Genomic DNA, 8,777 nt, shown 5'->3' with positions numbered 1-8,777 from the left:
GGTGGGTGAGAGTGCATGTGACTTCATGTGTACCTTATTTAGTGTCCTCTACTACAGAAGCTTTTCTGAGACATAGATGTGCATGTTAAAATAGGAGAATTAGGCACAAGTGACATAAAATGAGATTTTTTAGCCAGTGTTGTGTTTGCCTTGTGTGTGAGTTTGACTAGTAGTAAGAGATGTAAAACTCTGCTAGGCTTCCAGTTACCCATAAGAGCACATGTATCAAACTGAACTGAATGTTCACTGATAGACACAAAACCAAAATGTTTACAGCATTCAGAGCAATAGCAAAGCATACCTCACGCCAGTCCTGGAGTGCCTCTCACCCATCAGTGCAAGCTCTCCCCTTCCTTGGGGCCTCTTGCTTCTCCCTTCAAAGCCCTCTCTCCTTCTCTGTCCTATCCTGGGGGTCTTCCCTCCTCCTTATGCTTTCCTCCCTGAAGTTCTCCAAGCACCTTTCCCTCCACCAGCACTGTTTGTCCCCGTATATCTGAGCCTGGGTCTCCCATAACTCCTCCCATGCCCTCCTGTTTCCCTACACTCCATCCCCATCTATCCCTTATCTCTTCTTTACCTTTTCCTTCCCCAGAGACTCGTCTCTGGCCATGCCACCTCCCTCCTACACACCTCCCACTGTCGCTGTAAAGCTCCTAGTAGCTTCTCCTTGCCCATTATATAAGAACAAAACGTTTCACATAATTTCTGCATTATCTTTCATTCCTGGAGCTGCTGCAGTTGTCTCCTTCCTTGGTGCTGTGTTCCCTCCAGCATCGTAGCATTATATCCCAGAACTGCAATTAAAGTCCATTTTGCTGCTAGAACAGAACGCTTTTCTCTACTGTGCTCTCCCTGGGCTTTGCAGAGGCTCATCTTGTCCCCACCAATTTGTCTTCCTTCTTCTTCCATCCACGCTCCACGTGCTGTGCTTGTGGTAGGGGCTGGCTGGTGGAGAGGGCAGCCGTGCTGTGCAGAGGCAGTGGCTGCATAAGCAGGGTCACAGCTGGGCTTCCCCTTGGCTTTCTGGTACATAAAAGTGGTGTCAATAAAGGTGTTTGTATTGTACTTGCTTGGTAAAGTCAGTTGTTCTGCTCTGTGCCTCCTCTTGGTTTTACAGGAGGGATGTATCTCTAATTTGAGACTATTCCCTAAACTCAACAGGAGTTCAGGGAACTGAGGGCATTGGAGAGAGGAGGCAGAAGGGAATGAGTTTGTTATCGAAAAACTCAAACATTTCTGGCACAGAATTACAGAAGAAAAGGCAGTGCCTGCTTCTGGAGGGACCTGGTGTAGCAGGGAGCTACGGGGACCAGTTGTGGTGTGAATTGTTTGTCTCAAGTAGCCCCTCAACTCCCAGTTTGCATCATGTGCTGCGTGCCCCAGGCTGGATCTAAAACATGACAGATGAGGAGCTGCTCAGCTTTGCATTTACAACGTAGATAACAGCGTTATCCTAAGAGAAATGTCTTCATGTTGCTCTATCAGTGCCTGCAGCCACCAGCTAAAAAGCAAGGAGGGGAAGGAGGCACCTTCTGTTGTGTTTACTCATGCAGATCTCTGTGGGATTACTGGCAATGAAGGGAGCAGGGTACAAGTACATCCTGGGGTGGATCCCCCTTCCTTAAAAACCATGACTGAAGATCTCCTTCCCTTATAACCTCTCCCCCTTCTCCTCTACAAGCAATCCAAATCGGACACACAGAGTTCAGATTTGTCCTTTAAGCTCTCTGGCACCTCCACCTTCTGTGGGATGGCAGTGTCCCACTGGCAAGAAGGGGCCTTGAGGACCCCACTCCAAACTCAAGCATCAAATAAGACTGTTTTAGGTAACAAAGATGTCTTGTTCCTGTGGAAACACACTTATGGGTGGCTCAGAAGAGATTGAGGATAGCAGTACTGTATGGGGTGAACTCAGAAGTGAGCCACCAGGTAGAAAGACCAGCTCAAAAGAGCTTCCCTGTGCCACATTTTTATTTTAATGAGATCCTGATGCTGCAGCTGCCTCTGCAGTGTCTGGGTGCTGCTGGTGTGGGTAGATAACAGCAGGAGCCATTTGGGCAGGCCATGCAGGCTGTTCAGTCTGATCCCTTCCCACTCAGGGAAAGGCATGGGCTCGGGTTCTGTCTGACCTTCCCTCTGCATTAGCTGCTTGTTTGCTAGGCTCACCTTCCCTGTGAGGCTGGAGAAGCTCCTCGTGTCACCACATTGTGAAGTGTTACTCACCTGTACTGTATAGAGACCGTGAGGACATAATAAACAGCCTGAGACTATTTGTTCTCTGCCTGAGTGTCTGAAAACATGTGAGTCAAGCACGTTTTCCTGTCTGCAAAGTGGGAACTGAGAGCCTGGGGATGGAGAGGTGTCTCCTAGCAGAATTGCTGAGGAGAAAAAGAATGGGACAAGCTGGTGCCTCCTCAGATCCTGGTTTCACTGGTGGAGACATTCTGGATGGGGCAGCAAAGAGGGAATATGACTAAGCAGTCAGTCTGCTCTGTTGAAGCGATTAAGAACCAGGCTCCCTGGAGGTACAGTTTGGGGACATGAGTCAGAAATGTGTCAGTAGGACCTGGGAGACCACAGGGAAGGAAAATCTGAAGAGCCTTCCAGCAGTGCATTGCTGTCCTTTTCTGGGTACACCTCACTGCAGCCTCTGATGGATTGTCCACCCCAAACCCCAAATTCAATCTGCAGGACCTTCCAGAAGGGGATGGGCCCTTTCCCAGCTGGGAACATGGCAGAGGAACATAGGGCTGCAAAGGCAGCTGCTTGGGAGAGCCCTGACCACCTCCAATACACATCCTGCCTTCAGGCAGGGAGAAGAGGTGATGGCTCCAGAGCAAATGCTCTCTATTAACCCACAAACAAGCAGACAGAAGTGGCAGAGTTGGGGCATCAGCTGCTCTGTGGTGGCATGGCTCCCCCCTGCCCCTCTGTCAGCCTTTCCATCACACTCCCTCTTTACCAGACATAAAAACAAATGCCAAGTCTGCTCCCTGCACCAGGACCAGCGGTGGGGGATGCACAAGGAAGGTCTCCCAAAAAAGGGATCAATGTGGATGGATCAAGCATGACCAGGTCACAAAGAACAAACAACAAATGAAGGGCTTTCTCTAGTCCATGAAAAGCAGCCCTGGACTCCAGCAGGCAGCTCATACCCAGACCTCAGCTTGATTCATCCTTATGGGATAAGCTGAGGAGAGACAAGACAGGCTGCGAGGTACTGGCCAGTCATGGGCCAGTTTAGGGGGTCTGGAGGAACCTGGGCTTGCTGGAGGAGGGTCAGGTAGCAGCTGAGGGCAATCCCAGGTAATAAAGGGGGAAGGGGAGGCATTAGTATGGGTAGAGCAGATTGGGGGAGGTTGAGTGTTAGCAGAAAATTCCATGGTGAGAGATCTGCTGCAGAAACCCTCTTGGGGCTTCAGTGGGGAATGGCTGAGGCCAAGCAGAGTGTCTCCTGAGCAGGTCTGGCCAGCAAGTAAAAGCAAAGACCTGGACCCCATCCAGCCCTGGGCACACAGAGGGCACTCCTTGCCTGGTGCACAACCCACCCTGCCTGCAAAAGGTGAGTGTTTGCTCCATGGTCTGCACGGGGTTTCATTTAAAAACAAAAATTAAGCAAGCTTGGTTTTCTCTGAAAATGGGTGCAGTGGAATTTATCGGTCCCTCTGGCTTCTTTCTATCCCCCTTTCTTTTTCCCTAAATCCCTTCTTTTATTGTTTTCCCTTTTCATCTGCTGCTTCTTCCCTCTAAAACTGTCTCTGAGCCAAACCAATTTGAATGCATGCAAGGAAGGATCTGCTATTAGAGCTGCTCTGTCTCTCCTCTTAGTTAGGATATATTTAGCCATCATATTTAGCTTTCTTTTTCCTGGCAGTTCAGTGGCTTTAAAAAGCAGGTGCCAGGAACGGAAAGAGAAGATTAAGAGTACCTGCTGTCAGCTACCTCTCCCTGTGCAGCTGTGCAAAGTGAGCACGTGAGCAGAGTGGATAACAGCTGCCCCTCGAAAACACTCATTTGTAATTCTAATTTTTTTTTTAATTTATTTTTTTTTTTAATTTCAATAATCTCTTCCCGCACTGCAACAAATTTCCAGAGCAGCTATTTCCTCTCATGTGCCGCATGTGAAAGCAAGGTGTGCGTCCGCTGGGAATCAATCAAGCACCCCGTGGGTTTAGGGCGAGGGATGCCAAGGGACCAGTGCTCCTGCCTGCGTGGGCAGCTGCCTGTCCTGTGATGGGGAAGGCATGGATGGGGCCAGGCTCACCTGCAACCACGTGGATGTAATGTCCCACAGCAGCCCCTGCAATCTGTCTCCTTGGGGGGACCCCTTGAAAACACCCTGCTGCTGTCTCAGCCTTGGCAGCTTCCCCAGTCCTTCCTGGCACCATCATAGAATTGTTTAGGTTGGAAAAGACCTCTAGGATCATCGAGTCTAACCATTAACCCAGCACTGCCAAGCCCACCACTAAAGCATGTGCCCATCACCAGGTTCTGAGTGATGCTGTGCTCCTGATTGCACAGCAGCAACTTTCATGACAGGCAACCCCCTGCCAGCACCTCATTCCCCGTCTCCTTTACCTACATCTCTCCTTAAATGCATCCACAGCTTAACAACAGCTTGCAGGTGGAAAAATGGGCTGTGCAACACGAGCAGCCTCCCATTTCTCTTTGCGTTCAGCATCTCCCCCATTTCGTGCAGGCTCTGCAGGCTTCTGGCAGGCTCTGCTGAAGGGATGCAGGGAGTGTGTAGTGCTGTGTCCAGGTTCTACCATTCCTGGTTGTCATCTCTCTGGATACCCACTGGTTTAGGAGAAATGGGGTCTCAGGCTCCTTGGTGAGCCTGCTTGGCTCACACCTTCTGTGATATAGTGAGACCTCAGCAGCATGGCTTACCCTGGCTCTTCCTCTCCTCCTCCCTACCTTCTCTTCCCATCCATTGCTGTATCTTCCCCTTCTTATTCCACTCAAACAATATAAAAATACCTTGTACTATAAACTCTCATTGGAACTTGACTGTGCATTGGGGCACATGTGCAAGGGCGCCCTCCACCCTGTCACCAGTCCCTCCTTGTTTTCCTATTACCCACCTCAATTGCGTAGTTTTGGGGCTGAAACCTTTATTTTCCTATTTTTTGAGTCTGCTGGTGCTTTGCAAATACTAACCCAGAAACACCAGCAGCAATACCTGGTGCTCAGAGGTTGTGTGTTTTGCTTCTGAGGGTGAAGCCAGTCCCCCCAGAGCACCCTGCCTGGTTTTCCAGGACCTCTCTAGTGGAAATAAACTCTGAGGGGGCTGGTCCCCATGGATGAGAGGCAGGCTTCATGCCAGCAAGGCTGTGGCACGGTTATGGGAAGGGAGCCTGGCCCCAGGCGTTGCGACACAGATGAGTTTTTTTGTGTTCCTAAACAAGGACTGATAATACAGGCAACTGAGCCAGAGCTGCGGGAGGCTGCTAAGCTAAATGAGACAGGAAGGACGTAATTAAATTAGATACAGAGCGGCATAAAGACATCTGAGCACACATACATCGCTGGGCTGAGAGCCTATTGCATAATCCTGCTGAAGAGCCCTGCAACATAAACCTTCTCACCTAATGCATCCCACGCTGGTGAGCTGCCTGTCCTGGAATAGCATCTCCCACCTCATTGAAGGGGAGAGGCAAAAAAGCTGCCCCGAGGGAGCAGAGGTGCCAGCCAGGTGCTGGCTTGTGCAGGGGGCTGTGGCAGAGCAGGTCTGTCCCAGGCTTGGTGGGGAGGACGTTGCTGGAACAGCCCAATCCCTCTCCTGTCCCTGGGCTCAGACCTGCACACGTGGTTCTGGCACTGCCACGTCCCAGAGGCATGCCCTGCTTCAAACACCCCAGTGTGGGACCTCCATTGTGAGCATGGCATTTCCTCTGGCTTTGTGCATCTTCTGGCTGAGCCACTGTGGTGCCCGAAAAGACACAGCCTTTGACTGACTTTTTCCCTCCCACTGAGGTTTTACAGAGCTTTCTGTCCCACACAGGAACTTGCAAGGACCAAGCTCCCACCACAGATGGTTCCTCACCTCTGCCCTGACATCAGCTTTGCCTCACCTGAGCCAAGAGCTTCAAAAGCTGCTACAAGGGACAAGGTAAAACCACACGCACACTTGTTCAACACACGTCATGGGAAAAAGCAGTGGAGACTCATGGACTGAAGCAAAGCAGAGTTTTTGGTAGGCTGTAATCTCAAGGCAGAGATGTGCAGTTTTTCCTCTCCAGCTCACATCCCTCATGCTCCTTTCCCATTGCTGTTGCTGCCATCCTGGGTGTGTTTTTGCCATACAGTTACTTTTCCCTGGCTGCTTCAAACAACACATGGCTTCCAGCACAGTGGCTTTGCTGGGCACCATGGAGTTGCTGCCAGAAATCATCTGTCCTGTGTGCCTGTAACACATGTGTAGCCTCCTGGAGGTTTTCTTCTGGCATAACCTGCTCTGAGGATGCCTCAAACACCGGGGAGAGTTACCAGAACATCCTATGGCTTTGCAGATTGGCAGCTGGAACTATGAGCTGCAGTTCTAAAGGGGAAAAGGAGAGAGATGAAGTCCTGCTTAACACCAGGCATGCCCCAAAATGACGAGGTAGAACAACACCAGGGCACTGCTGAGCACTGCATCTGTGTGGAAAACCAGGGAGGAGACAGAGATGCAGGTGATGAAGGAGAAGGGACATTGCCACCCCAAACCCACAGCTACTGGGCACCTGCTGCAGCTGGGAGGTGAGTGCCAACATGCTTTAGCAGGGGGTTGGACTGGATGATCTTCAGAGGTCCCTTCCAACTCGAGACTTATGTGATTCTGCGAAATACCTGGGTGTGACCCCCTCCTGTGGCTACCAGGAGCCCATGCCCACGTGAGCATGGCACTGCCACTGCGACACCAGTGCTCCCAGCATGGTGGTGAACTGGGCTGGAGCACTAGGCTGAGGTGGCCAAGCACTTCCAAGACCTGTGGTAGGTCAAGTGATGTCCACTCTGTGGGCATGCACAGACCTTCTTGGTGTCTACAGAGGCAAAGGCAATCTTACAGCCCTCTCACCTCTCCTCTTCCCCTTCTTTCTTTAAATCCACAGCAAGGATCACAACTCTAACCATGCTTTTAAGGCACAGAGAAGGCGTGAATAAGAGCTTTGTGTAGCTCCATTTATCTGCAGCTGAATATCTGCTAACCAAGAAGGCTTAAACTTGATTATTTGAGGGGAAAAAAAACCAACAGAGCTATCGGGAAAGTGGCTGCTCTTGCTTCAAAGCCAAGACAGGAGCTAAAAATGTGTGTTCAGTCATTAGTCCTGATGCATGTTCCATGCCTCGCTTTGGGTAAAACAATTCTGTGTTTTTTTGCTAAGTACTGGGAGAAAGACAAGACTCCCCTTTACAGCTCAGGGGAGCTGAGGTGCCTAGTACTCCTTTTAAAGTTTTCCATGCTGATATCCTCACACCCTGGCTCCCTGAAGGCAGCTTGAGAGAAGCCTTTCTTTCCAGCACAGGGCCAAGATGGTTTTGTGCTGCCACTCTCCTGGCACAGCTCATCTCCCATGGGAAAGATGCTCTGGCAACTTGCTCTGTGTGATAAATGCAGGCAGCAAGGGTAGGAGACAACCTGAGCTCTGGAAAAATGTCTGTGCTGGCTGTGGAGCTTGGAACAGCAGGGACCAAGTGGGGAGGAGGAGAGAGGAGGAGTGGAAGTGGCAGCTCTTGCCCTTGCCCTGGGACAGCTGTGAGCTGGGGGGATTAAAGTCACTCCCTGCACTGTGGTGAGAGCTCCCTTCCAGGAGCCACTGAGTGGGGGGATTTCAGGTCTCTGGAATCCTATGTGAGCCTGACTTTGGCATGGGGGACCTGCTGGCTGTTGTGGACCTCTGTTTGTGGCACCAGACCTTGGGGTTTGCTGGTGTGCAGTGTGTGACACTGGTTTAACCCTTTCTCTTCATCTCTCTGTTTTGCTGGTTCAGTCCTTCCCCTCCAGCTTCCAACCCCTCCCCTGTTTTGTCTCCTTTCCATCTTCATGTCTCTTCAGGATCCACCATTCTCACATGCTTTCCCCAGCTTTGCTCAGACTTTCTTTGATGTGCATCCCCTCCTCTTCCCTTCTCCCATCATACACCCAGTAGAGAATTCGTGATGAAGAAATGCAACCTCAGCCAACTTGTGGGGACAGGCATCAATCCTTATGTATTCCAGCTGTGGACTGGCCGTGTAATTTGCGAGGAATTGGAAACAGTACACCCTTCTGCTCTCTGTGGATTGCATTGCCTCAGGAAATGCAAATCCTCCTACCCCTGGGATGCTGCAAATCGGCCTGACTCTGCTGAGGACTGGCATCCCCTGCTTAAACCACTTGGGAAAAGCCTGCTGCTGCGATGGAAGTGCTGGGAGGATTGGAAGCCCTCGGGCAGCAGGAGGGAGCTGACGACTTGCTGTGCACTACAGCGTCTGTCCTGTCCCTCTCGCTCTCCCCACCCGCGTTCCCACCCGCCGCCGGTTACTCAGCAAGCTCCACACGTCGGTGGAAACGAGCCTGTTTTTTCCTGTTATCGAGGAAGCAGCTATGACTGTGATGCTCAAGGACAAGCCTGGGCCTCCCACACCCCCCTCCCCTAACAGCACACACTAACTTACCTAAGCTGTTATCTTCACGGGCGCTGCCAGAGCAGCTTTTGGTTGGCTGGAGGCTGGAGCGATGCAGGGTCCCCCTCCCAGCTCTCCCGCCTCCCACCCGATATAAAGCACAGCTCCTCGCCGCTTTTCCAGCC

This window comes from Manacus vitellinus, unplaced genomic scaffold (assembly GCF_001715985.3).
Source record: "Manacus vitellinus isolate BGI_N305 unplaced genomic scaffold, ASM171598v3 scaffold_44_pilon, whole genome shotgun sequence".
Taxonomy (NCBI): domain Eukaryota; kingdom Metazoa; phylum Chordata; class Aves; order Passeriformes; family Pipridae; genus Manacus; species Manacus vitellinus.
Note: the sequence above shows the minus strand (reverse complement) of the source record.